Below are 14,749 nucleotides of genomic sequence, written 5' to 3'. Positions count from 1 at the left end.
GTTCTGGAGGTCAAAAGTCTGGACTGGGTCTTATGGGACTAAAATCAAAGACAGCATTCCTTCCAAAGGCTCTAGGGGAGAATCGTTTCCTTGCCTTTTCAGCTTCTAGAGGCTGCCCACACTCCTTCGCTTGTGGCCCCTTTCCATCTTCAAAGTCAGCAGTTGTGTCACTCCCACCTCTATTCCCATTGTCACATCATCTTCTCAGACTCTGACCCTCAGCCTCCCTCTTATGAGCACACTTGTGGTTACTTTGGGCCCATCCATCCCATTTGGGATAATCTCTCCATCTCAAAATCCTGAACTTAACCACATCTTCAAAGTCCCTATTACCAGGTAAGGTAATACATTCACAGGCACCTATTCTAGGACAGGAGATGGAAGGGGAACGAGATAGATCTGTTAACACAGAGCTCAAGTTCTGGGGGCTGGAGGGATTGAGGAGGAGGATGGATAATCCCAAAGTAAACAAATAAGTAAACAATATCAGAAGTGGTAAATGCTATAAAATAAATACTACAGCGTGGTATAAGAGAAACTGCAGGCTGCTGGGGCTACTTTAGCATGTCAGCTAAGGTTCCTGAGAGGTGACATTTGAGGTGACAAATAAGTGATGAGAAGATAGCAACCCTTAAAATATCTGAGGAAAGGGCATTGCCAGCAGAGGAAACAGCAAGTGCAAATGCCCAAAGGGGAGAGTTCATTTGGAGTGTTCAAGGAAGGCAGCGTGGCGTAGCTGGGCAGGATGAGATTACCTGGTGATTCTCTCCCTCCTGCGAGGCCTCTTTATTAATGGTTCTTGGTGACTTCCTGCAAGGGATGATGACACAGATAAAATTCCTAGGAATATCCTTACCACAAGCCCACCCTTTCCTAAAGTAGGTTGAATCTTCATCTCTTGTGAGCAAAAGCTCCAAACTAACATAGAACACAAAATATTATAAAATACTATGTAAAAATTCCACTCCAAGGTAGATATCCAAGAGAACTGAAAACATACGCCCACACAGAAACTGGTACACAAATGTTTATAGCAGCACTCTTCCAAAGAGCCAAAGAGTGGAAACAACCTCAATATCCACCAAGTGATGAGTGGATAAACAAAATGCAGTATATCCATGAGGTAGAATATTATTTGGCAATAAAAAGGAATGGAATACTAATACCTTCCACAACATGGCAAACTTTGAAACATGGTGCTGAGTGAAAGAAGCCAGTCATAAAAGGCCACATAGTGTATGATTCAATTTATATGAAATGTCCATGATAGGCAAATCCATAGAGTCAGAAAGTAGGTTAGTGGTTGCCAAGGGATGAGAAGAGGGAAGGTTGGGGAGTAATTGCTCCTGGGTACAGGATTGCTTTTGGGGGTGACGAAAATATTGTAAAATTGACTGTGGTAACGGTATAACTCTGTGAATATACTAAAACCCAGAACTGTACACCTTATATGGGTGAATTGTATGGTATGTGAAGCATATCTCAATAAAAGAGATATTGCCCAGGCTGGTCTTGAACTCGTTCATTCAACAATATTTAATGCTTGCTTTGGCAGCACATATACTAAAAATTGGAATGATACAGAGAAGATTAGTATGGCCTCTTCAAAGGATGACATGCAAAGTAGTGAAGAGTTTTATATTAAAAAAAAAAATTGGGGCTGGGTACAGTGGTTCATGCCTGTAATCCCAGCACTTTTGGAGGCTGAGATGGGAGGATGGCTTGAGCCCAGGAGTTTGAGGTTGCAATGAGCTATGATGGAGCCACTGCACTCCAGCCTAGACGGCAGAGGGAGATGCTGTCTCAAAAAAAAAAAAAAAAAAATTGGTCAAGTGTGATGGCTCACGCCTATAATCACAGCACTTTGGGAGGCTGAGGTAGGAGGATTGCTTGAGTTCAAGACCATACTGGGCAACATAGGGAGACCCTATCTCTACAAAAAAAAAAAAATTTTTTTAATTTAAATATTTAGCCAGGCATGGTGGCATGTGCCTGTAGTCCCAGCTACTTGGGAGGCTGAGGCAGGAGAATTGCTTGAACCCAGGAGTTTGAAGCTGCAGTGAGCTATGCTGACGCCACTGCTCTGTAGCCCAAGCAACAGTCTGAGACCCTGTCACTTAAAATACACGTATATTTATTTATTGCATTACTACCACTTACCAGGCACTCTGCTAACTCCTAGGACTATAATCGTGAGCCACAGAGAACACCACCCTCTGCTCCGGGCGGTGGAGACAGAAAATAAAAGTATCACGTATGCAAAAGCTAGATAATTGCAAATTATAATCAGTGCTACAAAAAAACCACAACTTACTATGATAGACTGCAGAATAACCATAGAACTACTTATTTAGTTAAACTTGATTGTATTTACTTTTGGGGGGAGGGGAGGGACCAAGGTGTGAGCTGCAGAGGCCACAGGCCCCGCCCCCGAGTCCGGCCCCTACTTTTTTATTTACTTTGAAGAGGCAATACAGTACATTAATGTGGTTCAAAATTCAAAAGGTATAAAAGGTTTCGGGTAAAAATCTTCCTTTCGTTCTTGCCCGGACGTCCAGCTTCGCTCCCTAGAGGCAAGCAGGGCTGCCTGTTTCTGGTGGACCCTTCCCGAGGTGTTCTAATCCCGTGCAAGCAAAGGGGTACCAGTCTCCTTTTTTTACTTAAATGGTAACATACATGCAATACACACTTCCCACCTTACTTTCTTCACCTAACAGCACATCGTGGACGTTGCTTCACTCAGTCTTTAGGTCAGCGGAGAGAGAAGGTAGCCTTTTGTCCAGCACGGAGTTCGGGTGGGAGCGGGAGACAATCCAGCCAAATCCAAGTGCCGGTGACTTGCTGTGCGCGGAGTGAGGAAGACTCAGGTGTACTGGAGCGTGATGATGAGCAAAGCTCCAGAAACAAGTGATAAAGCCAGACAGGGAGGCAGGGGCTGGGCATGCAGATTCTTGCTGGTCATAAAAGAAGTTTGCCGTTTATTCTAATAGCAATAGCCACTGGATGTGTTTTTAACACAGTGACATGATCTGACTTGCATTTTTCAAAGATGACTCCAGTGACTAGTGTTGGGGGGGACTGGGAGAGGACACAAGAAAGGAAGTGGCTGTGGGTTCGGACTAGGATGGTGTGGGAGAAAAGGACGGATTCAGCGTATATATCGCAGCTAGAACAGAAAAAACTTCAAGACAGGTGAGACTTGGAGAACAAGGGCAAGTAAAGATTTGAGGCCCCAGAAGTAGGGGTTGTTAGGTTTTGTGGGTGCCATAATGTCTGTCATTTGCTTTAAAATATTTCAATAAAATTAGCTTGACATTGTATAAATGCCGGTTTAAGCCAGGGATTCTGTAAGTGCTGTCTGGAACAGGTCAGAAATACAAATTCTCAGTCCCTCCCCAGAGCTACTGAATCAGAAATTCTGGAGGTGGGGCCCAGCAATTAGTGTTTTAACAAGCCCTCCAGGTGATTCTGATGCTGTGTTCAAGCTTTACAAGCTTTGGTTTCAGCCCTAATTCTAGGGATGGTCAGCTAACTAGCTACTAAAAATGCACAACAGGGCACAAAAAGGCACAGCAGGCACCTTGGCTCACGCTTGTAATCCTAGCATTCTGGGAGGCTGAGGCAGGAGGATTGCTTGAGGTCAGGAGTTTGAGACCAGCCTGAGCAAGAGCGAGACCCTGTGTCTACCAAAAATAGAAAAATTAGCTGGGCGTGGTGGTGTGCACCTGAAGTCCTAGCTACTGGGGAGACTGAAGCAAGAGGATCCCTTGAGTCCAGGAGTTGGAGGTTGCGGTGAGCTATGATGACACCACTGCACTCTAGCCAGGCTGACATAGCAAGATCCTGTCTCTAACAAAAAAAAGGGCAGGATACAAAGATAATTAATTAGCACCTTAATAGCAATGACCATACTAAACTAAACTAAAATAGAAGTAAAACCCAGAGTGCTGTGGAGACAGGTAAGAGACAAAGGGCGTGTTCTCCACACTAGAACCTTATCAGAGAAAGGAAAACAATGCTAGGCTTGCCTGGAACAGCCTCTTGTAGGTGTGGTTCCCCAGAGCCCTGGGAAAAAACAAGCCTTATCTTGAAAAGAGGAAGGATTGGATGCAAGGAAGTTTGAAGCAAACAATGGTAGTCCAGGCCTTGTTGGAGAGAACTGAGTTGTGTGAAGAAATAATAAGGAAAGAAAGAAGCTTTTTTTTTTTTTTTTTTTTTTTTTTAGCAGAGTTCTGACCCAAACCAGCAAGCTATAGAGAAAAAAGAGAAGTTTATTTCTAAGAACACAGAAGACAGAAGAACTGTATAGGTACAGAGAGACAAGAAGACCAGGATTAAAGTCTGGAGTCACCAACTCAGAGGCACATATAACCTTGGGCAAGGTACTTCACCCTTCAGTATTTCAATATTTTTCCCCCTCTAAGAAGCTGGACTGTCAGCTGTTATAAATTTAAAAATCATTCTCAGAGAAGGACACACACAACATCACCTTTTTAGTATTCTACCAAAATGTTCAACCTGAATCTAAACCTGTGGGAACAATCAGACAAATCCAAATTCAGGGTCATAAAAAAATCATTGTCTTGAAAGACAAAGAAAGGCAAGGGAACTAGTCTATATCTAGATTAAAGAGACACAGAGGAAACATGACAATTAAATGCAATATATGATCCTTGCACCTGGATTTTTTTTTTTTTTTTTTGAGATGGGGTCTTGCTATATTGCCCATGCTGGTCTCAAATTCCTGGGCTCAAGTGATCTTCCTACTTCAGCCTCCCAAGTAGCTGGGACTACAGGCATGAGCCATCACACTCAGCTGAATTTTTTAAGAAAGCAACTATACAGAACTTAATTGAGACAATTGGGAGATTTTGAGCAGGGGTGGGGTGTATTAGAAAATAGTTTTATGCTAATGATAGCTTTTCTGAGTATGATGGCTATATTTGGCCAGGTAGGAGAGGGCTCTTGGTCCTGGGGTATACTTGCTGGGTTACTTCCAGGTGAAGAGCCAGTCTATTTGCATGGAGCTCTCAAATTTTTTAGGAAAAAAGAACAAACCAAAAGCATCTGAAAGCATAGAAATAATGCTTTTTTAATCTTTGTTTTTTGAAATCCACCCTCTCCCTCTAAATGTGGGCTAGGGACTAGTTGGACTGGGGTGACTAACTCATCCTGGTTTGCCTGGGACTTTACTAGTTTTAGCACTGCAAGTCCTGCATCCCAGAAACCCCCCTCAATCCCAGCAAAATCATGATAGTTGGTCACCCTAAAAGGAGACCCAAATCCTCTCAACTGGTCATAATGTCCCCCCATGTAACATAAGGAAAGGAAAGTGTGTCCTTTAAAAGTCACCAGTTAGCCTCCCACTGGCCTAGGGAGGTTCCTCTAGGATCAGGTCCCTGCTTATCTGAAAACCCCTGGGAGATAAACAAAGGCTACAATGACTGCTGATTTTCCAGTTGCAAATATAGCTGTGGAAACCAGGGGACCAGGCCTTGGGTCCTGAGCCTTCCTTAAATCCTGGAAGAATTTAAGAAGCCCTATATCGAATTGTTAAATTCAAATTGATGAGAAATGTATGCTCTGTTCCAAGCATTATTCTCATAAGAAAGCAAATGGCCACGGTTAAATGCTATTATCCCTCCTGGCCCTCACAGAGAAGCCCTGTGGCTCAGCTGCTGTCTGTCCCTATGCTTGTCTCTGTTTTGAGTTCCCCTGTCCTGCATTAATTGGGAAGTCGGACTCTCTTTTGAGTGGGAGGATTGGTTAGGAGACAGCCCCCAGAGTCATGTTGCTGAGTTCAAAACCCACCTGGGCTTTGTGACCTTGAGCAAATCACTTCATTTCTCTGTGCCTCAGTTTCTCCCTTTGCAAAATGAGGATAACAATCACATAGGAGTGTTGTAAAAATTAAGTAGATTAATATGTTAAGTGCTTAGAACAGGGGTTGGTAAAGTTTTCCTGTAAAGGGCCAGGTAGTAAATATTATGGGCTGTGGGCCATATGGTCTGTGGTGAGACTTTTCAACTCTGGGAAGCAGCCATAGGCAAAATATAAATAAATGGGCATGGCTATATTCCAATAAAACTTTAGTTTTTATTTAAAAAAAAAAATTTTTTTTTTGAGGCATAGTCTCACTCTGTTGCCCAGGCTAGAGTGTAGTGGTGCGATCATAGTTCACTGCAGTCTCGTACTCTTGGGCTCAAGTGATCCTCCCGCCTCAATCTCCCAACCAGATGGGAGTCTGCCAACCTTCTCATTTGCTGGCACTTCAGGCTCTTGCCACCAAGCCCAGCTCCAGTAAAACTTTACAAACTGTATGGTTCCGATTGTATAATTTTTTTTGTTTTTTTATAGAGAGGGTCTCACTATATTGCCCAGGCTGGTCTCAAACTTCTAGGCTCAAGTGATCCTGTTATGGAAAGCTTGGCCCTTGTCCCTGAGGCCACATCAGAAGAATAAGGACAAGTGGTTGAGGAGAAGGAAAGAGAAGTTTACTATTAATACTTTGCCAGCAAATGAAGAAGTTGGTAGATTCCCATCTTAAAGTACCAAAGTCCTGCCTCTGAACAGAAGTGCAGAGCTTAAAGGTTCTGATTAATCACATAATCCCATTTTTGGCAATCTCGTGGCCTCCGACTGGGCAATTCCCCTGAGCCATCTCATAGGGCACAAAGGACAAAGGACACTCTCCTGCCCCTCCCGACCACTAGCCTGAGGCAGGGATGTAGGTTTTAGTTCTCAAAAAGAGTGAGGGGGTTTTTAAGAGACAGAAAACATATTTACCCTTTTTTCAGGCCATTCTCCCTGTTACCGTCCTCCTGCCTGGGCCTCTCACAGTGCTGGGGTTACAGGTGTGAGCCACCACACCTGGTCTACAATTTTTGAAATGACAAAATTTTAGAACTGGACTGATTAGTGGTTGCCAGGAGTTTGGGATGAGAATTAGGGGTGCATCCTGTAGGAGAGGCAAGGGTGTGGTTGGTTACACAAGGGCAAAATGAGGGATTCCTGTGGTGTTGAGACTGTTCAGTATCTGGACCGTGGTGATAGATACACAAACCACAGGAGACAAAATTGTATAGAATGGGGCTGGATGCAGTAGCTCACATCTGTAATCCCAGCACTTTGGGAGACAGAGGCAGGAGGATTTCTTGAGGCCAGGAGTTCAAGACCGGCAGGGGCTAGTCCCTACAAAAAACAATATAAAAATATTAGCTGAGCATGGTGGCATGCTCCTATAGTCCCAGCTACTTGGGAGACTGAGATGGGAGGATCACTTGAGCCCAGGAGTTGGAAGCTGCAGTGAGCTACGATTGTGCCATTGCACCTTTGCACTCCAGCCTAAGTGACACAGTGAGACCCTGTTTCTAAAAAGAAGAAAAAGAAAACATAATACACACATGAGTACAACTAAAGTGGCAAATCTGAATAAGACTAGTGGGTTGTATCTACATCCTAAATGTGATACTATATTGTAATTTTGCATAATGTTATCATTGGGGGAAATTGGCAAAATGTGTCAGCGATCTCTCTGTACTATTTCTTACAACTGCATGTGAATCTGAAATTATCTCAAAAGTTTTTTCAATTAAAAAATGACAGTGAGTTGTTAGCAGAACCTGACCATTGGCTTCACGCCTGGCAAATGGTAAGTATCACATAAGTAGGATGATCAACTCCTTCTGGTTTGTCCAGGACTTTCCAGGTTTGCAGTAGTAAAATCAGGAAAGTCACGGTCAATTGGGATGAGTTGAACCCTTACTTATATAAATCTCACATTCTGGAAAACCCCTCAGTTCTAGGCAAGCTAGAACAATTAATCACCCTATATGTGTTACCATTTTTTATAACTTTTTCGTAGAGGCAGGGTCTTGCTATGTTGCCCAGGCTAGCTTCAAACTCCTGGGCTCAAGCAATCCTCCCATCTTGTCCTTCCAAAGTGCTAGGGTTACAGGTGTGAGCCACTGTGCCCAGCCAGTGTTACTAGTATTACTACTGTTATTATAATTTTGACAAGAATCCCGTATCTGCCACATGTACATGAGCTCAGAACTCTGCCAGATCTTTCCTACTAACTCCAGTGGTACCAGCAAAGCCCTAACCCTTCCCTATGCAGCCAGCGCCAGCAGGTAGAAACAGCAAACAGAAGCTGTTGTCCTTAAATAAAAGGCGTGACTGTGGCCCTGGATAACTCATTTGTGTATATTTGTCTTCTCCATACATAACAATAAATCCTATTTATTATTTGCCATACATAGTATAGCATAATACAAAGCAAAACCATGTAATTATTTATTGAGACAGGGTCTCCCTCTGTTACTGGGCTACAGTGCAGTGGTGTCATCATAGCTCACTGCAACCTCAAACATCCTCCTACCTCAGGATGGGCTCAGGCATCCTCCTGCCTCAGCCTCCTGAGTAGCTGGGACTACCAGTGTGCACCACCATACCTGGTTAATTTTTGTAGTTTTGGTGGGTTGGTGCAAGGGGGGGAGAATGGGGGGGAGCGTGTCTTGCTCTTGCTCAGGCTGGTCTCAAACTCCGGACCTCAAGTGATCCTCCCACCTCAGCCTCCCAGAGTGCATGCCACCACACCTGGCTGATTTTTCTGCTTTTCTTTCTTTCTTTCTTTCTTTCTTTCTTTTTTAGAAGATCTCATTATGTTGCTCAGGCTGGTTTCAAACTCCTGGCCTCAATTGATCCTCCTGCCTCAGCCTCCCAAAATGCTGGGATATAGGCGTGAGCCAGGGCACTGGCAGAGCAAAACTATTTAGATATTCTATCTCATTTAATCCTTGCGAAACTCAGCAAGTTAAGGAAGCACAATTTATCAACCCCATTTTGCAGCTGGAGAGGAGGAGCCTCCGGCTAAGCAAATTGTGTAAGCACACTCAACTAGAAAATACCAGACCTGGGTCAGGATTCAGGTCTATGGTTGCTGCTGACCATCAATATAGTACAGGCCAAAAGAGTTCCCAGTACTTGCTGCACATGAGAATCACCTGGGAGCTTTGAAAACCTTCCAGTGTCAGGACACATGCCCAGATGGCCTGATTGAATTGATCAGGGTAGGACCCGGGCATTAGTATTTTTTTCAAGTCCCCCAGTTTATTGACTCTTATGTGTAGCCAGTGTTGAGAACCAGATTCTACTCATGTTCAGACTCAGTTTTCCGTACTTCATGCAGTGACCCACTAATGGGTCTTGAAAGCAATTTAATCTCTCCAGTTCAGAATAGACTAGAATAGAAAATACTGTATCATACATAGTAAAGAAATGTATTATTTCTGGAAACTCACATTTCAGTAGTGTGTGTACATGTGTGTATACTGCCAAGATGCAAAATGTATTTCTTACTGTGAGTCAAGGTCAAAAATGTTTGAAAAGTACTCTTTTAGACAGTCAAATCTGGAATGTAGATATGTTCTATTTGGCCCATACATGCTTTTAAGAAATCTGGATGTGTTGTCAGTATTTGAATATTGGTATGTTTCACATAAGGATCTGAATTTCTATCAATTTCTGGCTTCTTTTGAAATATGTACATGAAGTATGGAAAAACAGGGTCTACTTTCCTGTATGGCCGAAATGAGGACCTGGAAAGAGGCATTGGCTCTCCAGTTTACCTCAGTCCCCACTATTCCCTGATGTCTCCCAGACACTGAGGCCGAGTGAAGATCACCACTTTTCTTACATACGCCAGCTCTAATCATTGCTTCTCAGATTTCTGTTGTGCATTTGAGTTTGTTACTCCTGCTCAGAAATTGAATTCCATCTGAGTTGAGATTATTTCTGTTTTGGTTTCCATTATATCCCCAACAAGATAGCATAGTATCACAGGAAGTATTTAATAAAGTTGAGGAAAAAAGAAAAGAAGCAAGAAAGAAAGGGAGGAAGACAGAAAGAAACCCTACCAAAATTTCATTTGGTCAGAGCAAGTTTAGTATGGGTTTCCCTTATCCTTCATCTCCAGACACAGAAGATAGAATAAGGACAATTAAAAAAAAATCTGAACTCATTATTCAGATCTGGCAGCATGTCATTTTTTATAAAATTTAGCAATCATGTTATAGAATATTGGTGTTCTTAAGTAATCAAAAGCGTGGATTTTTTTTTTCTTTATCAGTTTTCACTTTTCACTGATTCATGCAAAAGAGGCATGTGTGAGGTTTTTTTAGTTTTTTTTGTTTTTCTTTTTTGAAGGGGTTGGTACAGATAAGGGTAGCACAAAACCATGCTTGAACTTGCCCTCTGGGGTTAGTCAGCACTCTATGTATGCCCTGTCAAACCCTTCTGAAATGAACATTTGATGCTCCAGGGGTAAATCAAAAATAACTCCAAGGTGACATAAGCCACAGACCCTTGGGATTATGTGTTTGTAATTGTATGAGATAAAAGAAGAAGAAACAGAAACACTCACATATACACAAGCCATCTTTCCACACTGGATAGGGTTTAAATCAGCCTGGTCAACAAAGCCAAACTTTCTGTAAATAAACAAGCTGGAATCTTTCAAGACCTTGGGTTCTGGGTGCCACTCTGAGGTCCTGGCCGGGCTGCCAACTTTTACAAGTCTGTTTTGCAAGACTTCAAAAGCCAGATGCTCTGGCCACTTGGTTTTTGCAGCTGGCAGTTAGAATACACAATGACACAATGCCTCCTCTCCCTAAAATGAGGGCCTTTGAAAATATATTTGAAAAATATAGGCTTAAAGGGGCCATGAATAAAGACTGTTTGGATTCTGAAGCCCCACCTGAAAGCAGCAGCAGATGTCTGTCCTTTGAGAGATTCCTCTAACACCAGTTTCCATGCGGTGGAATTGTTTTCCAGCTTGGTTCAGCCACGTAAAGTCCAGAAGGCAGCCTGGTTCTACCAGAGTTCCCCAAATTTCAGTCACTCACATAGCACCTTTGGGATTTTTGCCATAGCCACAAACTACCTTATCATTTATACTAATGATTATTAATAAAATTATAATCATTTTATTAATTAGTTTATATATTATTTTTATTGGTTAACATTTATTCTTCAAATTGACTCAAACTTTTATTTAAATTTCTTTAAAAAGGAAAGTTTTTATGATCTGTTTTCCTTCCTAACTCGATCATGGTTTCCTCCGGAGGGCTGAGATACTATCCAGGAAGCACTCTGACCTCTTGCTACTCAAAGCGTGGTCCATGGAAATGTAGACTTTCAGACCTGCTGAATGAGAATCTGCGTTTTAAAAAGGTCCTCACAGATGACTCATAGGCACACTAGTGTTTGAGAAGCACTGGCTAATGGACTAAGTGCAGAAAACAAGTATCAACCACACAGGAATCAAGGAAGGAGCCAGGCTGGGTGCAGTGCTCACGCCTATAATCCTGGCACTCTGGGAGGCCGAGGCTGGAGGATTGCTTGAGGTCAGGAGTTTGAGACCAGCCTGAGCAAGAGCGAGGCCCCGTCTCTACTAAAAATAGAAAAAAATTAGCCGGGCATGGTGGTGCATGCCTGTAGTCCCAGCTACTCAGGAGGCTGAGGCAGGAGGATCACTTGAGCCCAGGAGTTGGAGGTTGCTGTGAGCTAGGCTGATGCCACTGCACTCTAGCCCAGGCAACAGAGCAAGACTCTGTCTCAAACAAGAAAAAGAAAGAAAGAAAGAAGGAGCCAGAGAAAATCCAAGGAACTTTAGAATTCTGCTGCCTTGGTGTAAAGCATGCTGGGACTGGGACATCCATCACTCAGAAAGTCCAATTTGGTAGAATTCTGTTTTTTTCCCCCACATTCTTAATCTGTTTTGATATAGAGATGACCTCATTTTCTGTTTCTGGAGGTGGTTATAAGATTTAGTTTGGCCAGTCAGAACTTTCCATTCCTCCTGGGTATAGTGATTGGTGCAAGAATGGGGTTGTGATCCAAGCCAAGTCTTTGATGCTCAATTCTTAAACTTTTATTGTAACAGCTGCCTGTGAGATACTTATTCCTCTGGAGTTGCTAAATTGGTAGGGAGTAAGCTTACAGTTTCTGGGGCCACCACATGGTAAGCTTCTGCCTGAGGCTAAAACCAGCACTCAGGAAAGCAGAGACAAGAGACAAAGAGAGACCAAGTACTGATGACATTGTTGCCTGGATCCAGCCATGCCTGAAGCTGAAGGACTCTGAACTTTTGACCTGTGCAAGTCAATAAATTTCTCCCTATTTTTTTTTTTTTCCTTTTAGGTTTTCTGTTACTTGCGATTGACTGCCATAACATATTTACAAATATATATAACAAGTGGCAGGATATATAGCAGACACTATTGTTTGTCTTCGAAAAAACCATTCTCCTTTTAAAATCAGAATTCTGACCGTCCTCCTAGTGGTCATGTGCCTCCAGGGAGATGGGTGCCTGTCCAAGCTCTCCCCTGAATGAATCATGATGGGTATGAGCCAATCCTGGTGGCCCAGACCACTTGCCAGTGGTTGTTTTGGGCATTGTCATGTGATGCCCTCTAGCCAATAAGACAAGAGGGAAAATTTGCTGCGTGCTGGTAAAGGTTGTTCTTATTAACAGAAATGTCATGGCTTGAATGTCTGGAAGTGTAGATGTTATTTTGGCACCATGAATGAGTAAAGCTAACGCACTGAGAGAGACAGAGAAGAAATGCAGAAGGAATTTAGGTTCTGATAATGTTTGAGCCCCTGGGAACAATCTCTACCTATGGCTCCTTGACAGCTACAAGAGTTGCCCTCTTGGTAGCAAAGTTACTACAGTAGCTGGAGCCTCACAAACCTACACTGCCACATGGAAGAAAAAAGAGTATATATAGGGCTTTCTCTTGAAAGAGAAGAAATCGCTTCCCTTTAGGAACTCCGCTTAATACCTTATATCTCGTTCCCTCTGACTCGGTTATGTGCTCATCTGTGAACCTAACACTGAGACAGAAGAAAATACATTGATTGACTTAAGCTCATCAGAACCCAACTCTGAAGCATGAAGTTAGGTAAATCCTACTCCAAAACACATGGGATAAGGGTGTGGAAGGTGGTGTTTTGTAGTCCCATAAATGGTGTCTTGGAAAGATCACAAAAGAACACTTATATTCTCCTGGATGAAGCTCAGCACACTTGGAAAAAAAGAGAAAGAAAAACACTAATATTCTCTTCCAACCTAGGAAGCCATAGGACTTTGGGAAAGGAAAAAAAAAAAAAAAAAAAACCAAAGAAAGAAACAGCACTTGTTCAACATGGTGCTTAGCTTATGGAGGATTAAGAAAATGTATACCACATGATCCCTGCTCTCAGAGAATTTACAAATGAGATTAACTGCCCCTTAATGTATCAGCTTGGGAGATCTGACCTTCAGAGACTCTATATTTTTTGCTGAACACTCTATTAGAGTAAGGCTGGCCACTGTAACAAATAAACCCCAACATTTCGGGGGCTTGCATAATAGCAGTTTACCTCCTGTGCACACTGCTGTCCCGCACTGTGCTGCCGGTGGGCTGACAGCTCTCCTCCACCCCTGGGGCCATGTCTTGTGTTCAGCATCACTGTGGCAGGGGAAGGAGAATGGAGAAGGCACATGTGTTTCTCCACTACCTTGCTCTGAGCTAACGTACATTGCTTTTGCTCACATTCTATAATATTTGCAAGAGCGAATCACAGCCCGCACCCAGCCATAAAGGGGATTGGGAAATAACATCTCTGGCTGCTCTCCAGTGACAACTCTGTTGCCTAAGGACAACTAGCCACCTCTGCCACTCAAATTTTGCCTGTAATAATGGCAAGTACCCAGGGGGATGCAGAAATTCTTTGATCATGTTTAAACAATTTAAATCAATTACCAAAGTTTCTCACTCTCAGCCCTATTGACATTTGGGGCCAGAAAGTCCTGTCTTGTGGGGGTCATCCTGCATATCGCAGGACTCGGTTAGCAGCGTTCCTGGCTTCCACCCACTAGACAGTCATCCCTTAACACACATTAATACGATAGTATCCACTGCCCAAGATGGTTGCAAACACCAAAGGAGTTTTCTAAGGTGTCTGGCTCAAGATGAACACCCCAAAGATGTTAACTTCCAGTGTTTTCAAACCCACAGGAGGCAAAAAGGGATTTCTCTCTCCTCCTCAAGACTTTTCCCCTTCCCACTTCAGCCCGGAATGATGATGCAGGAAAGTACAGCCCACTGGGAAAGGGGGTTGGGGGGGATCAGGTTCGACATTTGTTAAGGCTTGTGTCTTAACAAACCTCTACTCTAGGGACTCCGGAAGAAGCCTCCTGCTCAAGTGGTCCCAAATGGAGTCAGCAGGGCTGCAGGTTCCAACTGCAAAATCAGGGAACCCCAAGATTGCAAGGTCCCTCCAGGCCTGAGCTGGAGTTGGAGGAATAGCAGAGAGATGAGAGACCTGCCCTCCCCCGCCATCCCTGATCCATGGCAGACCCTGGAGAAAGCCGTGTCTTCCAAGGTCACTAACTCCGGGAGCGTTTGTATGTGTGGCAGGAGCTTGTTTTCTCTCTGGGAAGGGGCTATTACTGCCTGCTCTCCCAGGCTCTGCAGGAATAAATAACAATGTTGCAAATGTGTGCCTATTAGAGAAATACATTGTTTGTTTTTATACCAAATGGAAACATAATGTGAAGCTGGTGTTTTTTTGGTTTTTTTTTTGTTTTTTTTTTTTGAGACAGAGTCTCGCTTTGTTGCCCAGGCTAGAATGAGTGCCGTGGGGTCAGCCTAGCTCACAGCAACCTCAAACTCCTGGGCCTAAGCGATCCTGCTGCCTCAGC

At 43.3% G+C, this 14,749-nt stretch overlaps 1 non-coding gene across 1 annotated transcript; it reads left to right on the top strand.

The window, feature by feature from the left end:
• The first annotated feature begins 1,543 nt into the window (after positions 1 to 1,543).
• LOC138401286 (U6 spliceosomal RNA) lies at positions 1,544 to 1,646 on the top strand. The gene has a single exon (XR_011236449.1). It is a non-coding gene; the product is annotated as a U6 spliceosomal RNA (small nuclear RNA).
• The last annotated feature ends 13,103 nt before the right edge of the window (positions 1,647 to 14,749 follow it).

This window comes from Eulemur rufifrons, chromosome 20, assembly GCF_041146395.1.
Source record: "Eulemur rufifrons isolate Redbay chromosome 20, OSU_ERuf_1, whole genome shotgun sequence".
NCBI classification, from domain to species: domain Eukaryota; kingdom Metazoa; phylum Chordata; class Mammalia; order Primates; family Lemuridae; genus Eulemur; species Eulemur rufifrons.
This window is presented reverse-complemented; position numbering and strand designations above follow the sequence as displayed.